An 11,167-nucleotide genomic window follows, 5' to 3' on the forward strand; every position below is an offset into this window, starting at 1 on the left:
TCATGACAGCAATCCAATGAACTAAGTATCATTAAACCACCATAAAAATAAGGAACCTAAGATTTGGAAAAGTGAAGTCACTTGCCCCAGAATTCTTCCCCAGTGGCAAAGCTATATTTGCCAAGTTGTTTGTATGACTACAAACTCTGCATTCATTTTACATATTACTGACTCTCTAAAGCACCTGGCTTCTTGGGTAGTAATCGAATTATTGTATTTCATAAAATAAAGAGCCAATGATTTGCTTTCCTGCAAACAGACAATCTCTAAATTCTTTTGAGACTTTTCAAAATAGTCTGTTCTCTGTATGAACACAAAATCATCTATAATTACAAAATATACTTTTCTATCCTCAAAAATAACACTCTTAGAGAATTTTTTCCTCCAATTTCACTATTCCTTGCAGTGGCAGCACTTTAACTTTGAAAATTTCCACATTGAAAGTCATTTCCTCACAGACCATAAATCCATAGGGCTGGAGAGTAATTCTGTTTTCTTACTTATGTAACATCCAGCTCCATGCTGAGTGCTGACTACTCTTTTGGTTCCATAAGGCTGCATATGGACCCTAAGCTTGGTTTCCTTGAAAGGTAGACCTTTCATGTCAGATTTAGTAATTGACCCAAGTACTATAAAAAGAATGTTTTAAATCATTTGCATACTAGTTAAATTAAGGCCGCCAAACACCTCCTGTCTGTTGACCTTCATTCTCTTTCAGTTGAGGAGCTCTCCCTTTGCTTTGATAGAAGAGGCACAGAGAAATATCAAAGTCCTTATTTTGACTTCAGCTATTCAACTCTGTGTCTTAATCCTTATAAGCCTGCCATTCAAGAGCTTCCTGGAAAGTCAAATAAAATTCTTTTGAACTAAAGAATTGAAGTTCTAACATCATAATGTCCTTGAAAAACTGGAGAAACAGAGAAGACCTCCCTCGAATTATTACCTACTGTTCCAGATACTCTCAGATAATAGTGATAAGAAAAATGATTCTAAATGGTTACCAAGATTTCAAATTGGTGGTATTTTTCACAAGATATACTTCTTTTCCTAGTTCATTATCTATATTCTTCAACGAATCCTGTCATTTTGTTCCTGTTTGTGGAACATCTATGCAAATTACAAGAGAGAAAATTCTACTAATAAACAATGAATTAATTTTTAGATTTTTTGCAATGTATTTTTACAAAGCAACAACAATGTATATTAATCAATTGTGTGATACTGTAAATAATGATACATTCCCTGACGTTTCTTTATGTGTATAAGGGGCAAAACCCGAGTATAGTGTTTTCTCTAACCTCTGTGTAAAGTCAAAAGATTGATTTATTACTTTCAAATTATTTAACAGCATCCTGCAATTAGATACTAAGAGAATAAACTACACAATTTATTTAGTTAATCTCCCTGGAGTTATCTTAATGTTATGTGAAAGGTAAAGTTTCCAGGTCTCAGTGATGTGTTTTAAGTACTGTTTCTCCATAGAAAACTGATCATATATTTTTCATGATATTTTGCTCTTTATAGAATGTCACAAAAGTGAAAATATAGTAGGTAATAACGGAGTGCCTTTCAAGGCCTCTGGTTTTACCTGAGCTGCAGGTCTCTTTCTACCTCTTTGAAATGTTTCTAAATACGCATGCAGAGGGGCACACACATTCCCTATACACACAACTCTAAAAATAAAACTTGAAAATAGCATATCTCATTCATTTTAAGTTAGACCATTCTAAACATGACTTTCAAATTTGTGAAGTATATTTCTTGCTGCTTCCCCACTGGGGTACAAAAAGGAACAGATAAGCAGAGGAAATTACTTGAAACTAATAATTAACTGCCTTCAAATGGCTAAATCTAATATTGTCAACCTTGTTGTCTGTGAGGTGTTCAATATCACTGACCACTTTGGCTTTCTTGAAATCATCCTCCCTTGGATTCCTTGGCTCTGAGATACTTTACAAGTTTTCCTTTCAAATTTCTTTAACAAATGTCCTTATGTTCCTTCATCGGTTATTCCCCTTCTATCTGTTCCTAACAGAATGCTGTTCTCTACCATTTCTTGTTCTTTTATTTTCCTTTTTTCACTCTACAGACCTCCCAAGAAAATCTCATCCATTGACAGTTATTGATGTTGTACACTGTGCTCATAACTGCAATTTCTCCTCCTATTATTCTTACCCACACTCTTACGCTGCAGCCAAACTGGCCCTGTTTCCATCCCTGGAATGCCTTGGAATCGGGTTCTACCAAAGGGCTTTTCTAGTAGCTCTCTGGGACAGTGTCCTAATGCTGCCGAACAAACTACAACACACATAGCAGGTTTCAACAGTACCCATTTATGAGCTCACACTATTCATTCTAAATAAAGCCCCTCCCTGCCCAGTCACTATTTTAACAAATTATCTACTTTTTAGAATTTTAATGACTTCAAAATTTCTCCTGTATTTATATTTTCATTTGTATATTGATGAGTTTCAAATCGCTAGAATCAGAGGAGAATCCTTGTCAAACCTCAATGCAGTTTTATCCCTAGACTATAGAATGGCAGTGAAATTTAATAAAGTCTTAGGACTAAATATGCAATTCCCAAATTTAACATTTACGAGAGAAAATTCTCTCCTGAACTGCAAGCCAATGTTTTTAACTGCTGCCTGTGCAGATCTACCTATGTGTTCTCCACCAACTTCAAATGTAATCTGTCAGAATAAAAGTAATTGTATATAATTCCAACACTCTCGCCTCTACTTACACTTTAATTAATGGGCTCAGAATTGGCGGGGGTGGAGGGAGCACAGACTAATCTATAGCAAATTAAAAAGATATTTAATCTCTTAACACAAAGCCTCTCTTTTCATAAATGCTGAGTTTTCCAATTTTTCTAATTTTATAAATACGATGAAATATTTGACCTTGGACAACTAAGTCATCACATACTGCTTCCTGCATTAGTTCCAAAATGTTTAAAATGACTATCACTCACTCAAAGTAGGAGTTTCATAGAAAACTTGAAGATAGACTACCTATATGGTTACTGTAAAAAATTATATTCTAGTTCTGCTTAGAGAGCTGGATTTGATGATTTTATAAATATGTTCTATTCTAGAATTACAGTCAAATAATAGTTTCCAAATTGGCTGGGTAAGGAGAAGTGGAAACTATGGAAGGCAGAGTTACTAAAAATAGGGAAGGAAAATTAAAAATAAAATTATAAAACATATACAGTTGACCCTTGAACAACACATGTTTGAACTGCTTGGGTCCACTTACATGCAGATTTTTTTCATTAAATACAGTACTGTATGATCCACGGTTGTTTGAATCCACAGAAGTGGAACCTTGGATACGTAGGGCTATCTATGGGACTTGAGAATCCAGGGATTTGGGTATCCATAGTGGGTCCTAGAATCAATCCACTCCGGATACCAAGGGACTACCATATATTATTTTTTCAGTATTCAACATAAAGTCACAACTTTTACAAATGAAAAGTAATTTCCTACAATAATATGATCAAAGCTGGATTCTCAACAACACACAAATTACTTTTAACTTATAAAATAATATATATTACACCTAAATATAGAAATAGAGGTATAGATATAGATATCTTTATCTACATATTTGTAATAGGTGCTTGTTCTTCCTTTGAGGCACAATAAATTGTTTTTATATATTTGATATTTTAAAAATTTTCAACATAGAATTTAAATCCTAAATTTATCTTAAATTTAGTAAAGTTAAATGCCTGTTTAAATAGATAATTAAATGAGTCTAAAAAGTTATTAATTTGCTGGAATCCTACCACCAAATGCTTCATTTCCCTCTTTTTTTCTCCGTTTCTCTTCATTTAAGTTGGTTTTTTTACATTAATTTTGGCATCACTCTTACTGAAGATACTTTATAATGCCATAGTTTATTGGCCATGCACAACTTCTGGAGGACAACAGTAAAATATTTCAAAAGAAAAAAGCACAACACAATGGCATGCTCCTGAGCACATGATTCAACTTTTAGATTGCAGTTTGAATATAAACTTGAATATAAACTTATGCTTGACATTCTTTTCTGTATAACCTGAAGAAGTAATTTCCTGTTGCTAATCTTTATACATAGCCATGCATCAATGATTGCTTGTCTATCCCAGATAAAATGTAGATATGAACCTCTCTTATTATTTGTAGCAAGGCACAATAATCGTAGTTAACATCTTAAACTTAGGATCCCAGAATTTTTTTATTTTGTTGTCAGAATACTGACAGAGTACCTGCTTTTGTGCCCAAACCTCCCATTTATTCTAAAAGAAGCTAGGCCCACAAATTATATGGGTTACATCATGGAAATAACACTATAGGGAACCATATGCTATGGGCCTGATAAACAATTTCATCACCTACCACATTTTGAGCTGTTCCACAAAAACTTTTTATGACATATTCTATGCGTTTTTTAGGTAAATGCATTAAACAACAATCAGAAACTGGAATGGTGCTTATTAGTTATACTAAAATTACACAAGGAAGTGGCAAGTGAAGAAATTCACCTTTGTTGGTTCTATATACAGGTAAAAATTGGAGCAGAGCTAATTTATGTATCCTACAACGAAAGTGCAAAGTGATCGGATTTGGGGATACATGCCTCAACAAAGACCAAGGATAATTTGATTTTTTTTTCTCTGTGGTATGATTTGAACAGAACAAATTGAAGACCCCATTTCTAAGAAATCTCACTTGTTCAAATTCCTGAAATTCCATCCAGTGAGGATGGAATTCATAGGATCACTCATTTGGATTTAAGAATGATAGCTCTCATTGTCTCCTGTTAAATTTTAGTCAGTTCCTGCCATGTGATTATTAGATCACGCTTCAGGACTCCGAGGGATGAGATGGCAGGAGTATCCAGATGAAGGGCTAGATCCAAACCACCCTACCAACCGAGATGAGGTATCACAGAGGGGTCTGTCAGGCAGCCAGGAAACAGTATTGCTGTACCATGTGCTGGCGGCATGCAGTCTCTATCGCTTGATCATGGGGACAAAACATGTGGCCAAGTGCCAAAAGAGTATATTGCTTAATAATTCTACTTAGCAGTGGCTTGGCAAGACCCATTCCAACAATGCAGGCAGTATGGTGAACAGATCAGAAACTGAAAATTCCGCCTAGTGTTTTAAAATGTACAAATCCTTCTAATAAATATATTCACATTTGAGGCAGTATAAAATGAAGCTATGCAATAAGACTTATGTTAAAATTCTAGTATCAACATTATATATGTAATCTTTGCTAAATAACTATATTTCTTTTATATGCTGTTTCCTAGATGATATAAATAAGGATAATAACAACAGCACTGTGTATACCAAATAAAAACAAACCTGGACTTAGGTAAGGAGAGTCTTTTGGAAAAAAACTTTTGTAATAGGAAGAGATCTCTGACCACAAGACCTGCCAGCATCTCAAAATTAAACAGAAGAAAAAATCTTATTTATGTATTAATTATTGTGAGAGGTAAGTAGGACCAGCAGAATTTTGTTAGGGAGGTAGTAAATAGTGGGGATGAACAGAAAATATGACTGGGTATATTAGCAGATGTTTCTCTCTCTGGTCAGCTAGTTCTTGGAATGAGTTGTTAAGAGGGCATGCTATATACCTTAGTGCTTATTGAAGCTTAGCGGCAAGCCAAAGTTTCAGGCTCTGTGGGGAGATGAGAAGCTTGACTAAAATCTGCTCAAACCAAGTAAGTGGGTAAGTAATGGGCAGTTGTAAACACTTGGTCAGGTAGCTGGAAAGACTAAATGAGATATTTTGCTGTGTTTGCTTGGTTAGCTATTGTTATCTGATACTTATGGATATCATGTGAGTATAAAGATACGTTTGACCCAATTTTAAAAAGTAAAAATTTATAATATAGGATTAAGATAGATAACTAATAAGAACCCACTGTATAGCACAGGCAACTCTACACCATACTCTATAATGACCTATATGGGAATAGAATCTAAAAAAGAATGGATATATATACGTATAACTGATTCACTTTGCTGTACAGCAGAAACTAACGTAACATTGTAAATCAGCTATCCGCCAATAAAAATTAATTTTTTTAAAAAAGAGGGTGTCACTTTAATTATTTATGTTTGTTCTGCTATGCACAGAATCAGGGTTTCTCATTTTTCTATGGCACAAAGACAATGATTCAGTTGAGCTAATTATAGTGTAAGCCAAAGGAAAAAGTTATGAAAATCCTTTTAAATACTTGGTTTAAGTGCAGGACAGACCCTGCTTAAGAATAAATTTTACAAGTCTTTTGAAAGTTGAGATTTTATTAAGTCCATGAGATTTTATTAAGTCCATAAAAATATCATTCCTTTTTATGGCAACATATGAGATATTATTTTAAGCGTCTTCACTTCTAAACATGTTTTCTCAACTTTTAGGTATAAAATATCTTCATGTTGAAAATGAAGCTATCACAACATCCTAATTTGAAGGAACATTTCACATTTTCTTTTCTGTATAAATGTTCTTTCTATACCTCCATTCTGCATCCATGGTATGTTAAAGATAAAGCAATTATTTTCTGCTAAATAGAACATCCTCTGACTATTGTGTTTATGTAATTACAGCCTTCTAAATGAAACACTGTAGATGCAAGAGGATATCATTTATTTTAAAATTTCAAGAACATTGAAAGGAGAAACCAAATATATATGCCAAATATAGTAAAAGAAGTATAGTAGTAAAAAATAAACCAGCTTGAAAAATTTTATAGCAGGAATATACTTGGTTCCTAGGCCAAATGCTGTTCAGAAACAATCATAAGCATAATATGGCAAATCCAATATTTTTAAAAAGTGTTCTTTGAGTGCCATCATTTCAACACTAATACTGCTCAAAATATATTTGGTATAAATTTATGAGATTGTCACTAAAAATTAACCTATGAACTCCACTGGTATCAAAACAGTTCCCTACTATGTGAGGGGCTACTGAAGAGTTATACAATTTATAGAATTGTTGAGATAGGATTGTATCGTACTGAAATTCAAACTGCTAAGGCAGAGGAGCTCATTTAACTTGTTTCTTAGAAAGTTTCGTGGTTTCCATGGTTCTATCAGATACAAGGCCAATTTTTAGCAAATCCATTCTATAAAATCAGTGAGGGAAAAAATAATTCTCTCATCATAGAATCACCAGGGAACATTCAGAGGAGGAAGAACTAAAAAAGACACACCATACAGGATTCTACTAATAGGGAAATAAGTCATTCAAGTCAATAATTGGTGGAAAACAATTTTCTTTGAATTGGTGAAAGTCAAATATTCCCTGGAGATATTTTGATGAACATGCTATTTCTTAAAATCTAATTTTTAGGCAATTACAGATTGATACTGAAAATATCTTCTTTTAGAAGTACTTTATTCCTTTAAAAATTTAAACAAATCTCTGATTAATTTAGTCAGGCATAAAAGAGTGAAGCCACGGGCTTCCCTGGTGGCGCAGTGGTTGAGAGTCCACCTGCCAATGCAGGCGACACGGGATCGTGCCCCGGTCCGGGAAGATCCCACATGCCACGGAGCGGCTGGGCCCGTGAGCCATGGCCGCTGAGCCTGCGCGTCCGGAGCCTGTGCTCCGCAACGGGAGAGGCCACAACAGTGAGAGGCCCGCGTACCACAAAGAAAAAAAAAAAGAGTGAAGCCACAAATGAAAAGTAGGAAAGGAAATGCAAAACAATTATATAAAAATATAAAATCAGATCACAGAGTTGAGTATTGCTATACTTGTAAATTTATGTTAGAGGTAATGTTGAGGGGCCGAGATGTTTAATGGAGTACTACTAAATTATACTAAGGCACGTCAACAACTTTAATATCCAACCTAGCCAATTGGTTAAGTAAAATATCTCTAGCATAGTTAATAACTTTTTAATATAATCTACTCACCAACCTTGAATTCATAAAAATGCTAAATAATAGGTGAAAACTACAGAATACAACATTGGTAATTTTCTTAACTATTTATTAGGATTTATGTATGGAATTGTTATGAAAACACTTTCATATTTTGATATCAGCAGTCATTAGTGATTAGTTTTCTTTCTTCTTCACTTTTTTTCTGTATTTTAAACAGTTTTAAGTTAGTATATAGTTTGTTAAATGTGTTTATTAAAACTGAGAGAAGAAAGGATAACTGAGTGCTTATGATCATGGTCTTTAGAATCAGACACCCGTGGTTTCTAGAAATGCTGTTACAGTAACATTATTAATGGTCACCAATAACTAGTTGTCTTCTCTTCCATGCGTACAAAGGACTACACTTTCTAGTGCTCTTAGGTGGGGTTATTTGATTAACTCTGGCCAATGGGTTGTGAAGAAAATGGCAGATGTCACTTATGGAACAAAATACAGAACTGCAAATATAAGCTATCCATGTTCCCTCTTTCCTTTCAGGGGTGAATCTTGAAGCCATGTGTTAAGAAGAAAATGTTGTTTTAAGGTATTGACAGTTTGGGGGCTGTATGTTAGCTCAATATAAGTTTAATCTATACTAGCCTATATAAAAATTAGTAATGGAAGTATGATCCTATTGTTAACTCTAAAATAGGTAGCATTGATGTAGCATCCTGGCTAAATGCATAACTTATTTTCACGAAGTCTAAGTTTTCTTATACATAAAATGATGTTAAAATTATTACTTAAATCATAGTATTTTGACTGTCTAAATATGTCATGTAAAGTACTTAACATGGTTCCTGACATTATAAGCATTAGACTAATTTTAACTATTAATATATGATAGGTGCAACAGCCTCGTATATCTCAGTTTTGTTACAGTTCAGTGCCTGGGAAATTGGATGACAGGGTTTGAAAAAAGTAACTGAGTGAAATAAGGATTATAGAGTATAAGACAAAGATCTAAAAGTGACTCTAAACTCCTATAAACAGAACTCAGGAAATAGATATATTTGGAATCCTGCTCATCATGGTTTTAGTTACCTGAATCTGCTTCTCATTTTTTTAAATTAATTTTTATTGGAGTATAGTTGTTTTACAATGTTGTGTTAGTTTCTACTGTACAACAAAATGAATCAGCTACACATATACATATATCCTCTCTTTTTTGGATTTCCTTCCCATTTAGGTCACCACAGTGCATTAAGTAGAGTTCCCTGTGCTGTACATTATGTTTTCATTAGTTATATATTTTATACATATTATCCTATTGAGTGAGGAGAAGTCACGCCAAGAAGGTGTCCTTTAAGGCAGGGATATTGATTGTCTCCATGATGGCCAAATTAGATAAAGTAAACATAAAGCTTAATTGGTAGGAGACAGAGGGGTCCGTTGACACACAGTCTTTCTAGGGAGCCATGTTTCAAGCCAAATACATGAAATCTATGCACAATTTCCAAAAGACAAGAGTACCAACACAAATGAGAGGCAGATCCAAGATTCAGGATATAGTCAAAATCTACAGCTGAGTGAGAAGATATCCATCTAGACAAATTAAAGAGGACCCACGTTTAGTCTTTCCTAGCAAGGAAATCTGGGATGAATAGAAAGTTTATAGTTCCTACCTTTGAAAGTAATTGGCAAAAAGATGGAATTTATATTAGCTTATAACAATAAGCAAAGTAACTAAGTTTTACAAGAAAATAGGAAAAAAGCCAACATCCTTCAAATCAAAGGAGGGAAGAAAGCTAGAAAACAAGCAGAGAAAAGAGACTTGATTAATGATAAATGTTACAAAAGACCAGATTATTAGAGTTTCAGAAAGCTGAAGAAGCACAAGATAGAACAGGGCTTGTTACCAATTTGGAAATGTTATCAAATTGAAAAAAATAAATGCAGTCTAGGGCCTGTTATGGCAGCCTGAAGTGCAGGAGGATAAAACAGAAGACAGATTAATTAAATGACTGAAAATCCCCACAGACCTAGAGGAATCATCAAGCTGAAGCCATCACAAAACAATCACATTTGATGCAAAATATGCTCTAGATCTGACATAGCCTCTTAATATACACTGAATTTCGTTTGTACAGGTCATCACTATCTTACCTGATTTAATGAAATATTAATCCACTTGGAATCTTTCCTTCTATTCTGCCCCCATCCAACCCATTTCCACATATTAACTACAGATTCCTTTTTTAAAAACTAAACATTGATTCCAATTCAAGATAATGGACTGGGCACACAGATGCTTATATTTAATTTCTACTAAAACTGTGTTAAAATAATGGCAAAATAGTTTTTAATTCTGCATTAAAAAGGAAGACACTCAGGAGATACGATATTTTTAAAAATAAAAAAAAAATTGAAAACACAGTATATTTGTCGGTTCTCAGAGAAAAAGAGCCAATAGGATATGTAAATATATACAGAGAAATTTACTGTAAGGAACTGGCTCACATGATTACAGAGGCCAGAGAGTGTAAACTTTGCAGTGTGGGCTGGCAAGCTTGAGACATAGGAGAGCTAATGATGCAGCTCCAGTCTGAAGAATGGCAAGCTGGAGACCTAGGAAAACTGATGGTTCAGATGAAGTCCAGAGGCAGTCAGCCAGAGAATTCCTTCTTGCTTGCAGAAGCCAGACATTTTGTTTAGTCAGGCCTTCACCTGATTTGATAAGGCCCACCCACAATATGGCAAGCAATCTGCTTACTCAAGGTTCATTGATTTAAATGCTTATCCCATCCAAAAAACCCTTCATGCTGGCACATAAAATTATCACATATAATAAAAACAAGTACAATAAATATAAATAAGTACATTGGTAGATGAATCAAAGCAGGGGATCCAGCAATCCATTCCTCATGAGAAGTCTTACAATTTATGAAGATACCCAAAAGAAACTCAAAATATGTATCTAAAAGAGTGAACAATGGGTGAACATCAGAAAAACCTATACAAATTACGTGTATGAGGCAATGGGTATGTTTCCCCTTCTTTTCTCAAAAGGTAACATGTAGAATGCAGTTACCATGTGCTTACTCTCTAGAAAATAAAAAAACAAATCTAAAATATATAATGAGAAAGATATTTTGTTCTTTACTCATGAGATTTGAATAAACTGTATAGCATGTAATGGAGGAAATGAGAGAGACCCAAAGAGACCCCATGCCTTCAGGAATTTGGAGGTTTTTAAAATAATGGCCAGTTCTTTGCTCACTC

This window comes from Delphinapterus leucas, chromosome 17 (genome assembly GCF_059928025.1).
Source record: "Delphinapterus leucas isolate spDelLeu-1000000601 "Yukka" chromosome 17, BTC_Dleu_Yukka2, whole genome shotgun sequence".
Classification (NCBI taxonomy): Eukaryota; Metazoa; Chordata; class Mammalia; order Artiodactyla; family Monodontidae; genus Delphinapterus; species Delphinapterus leucas.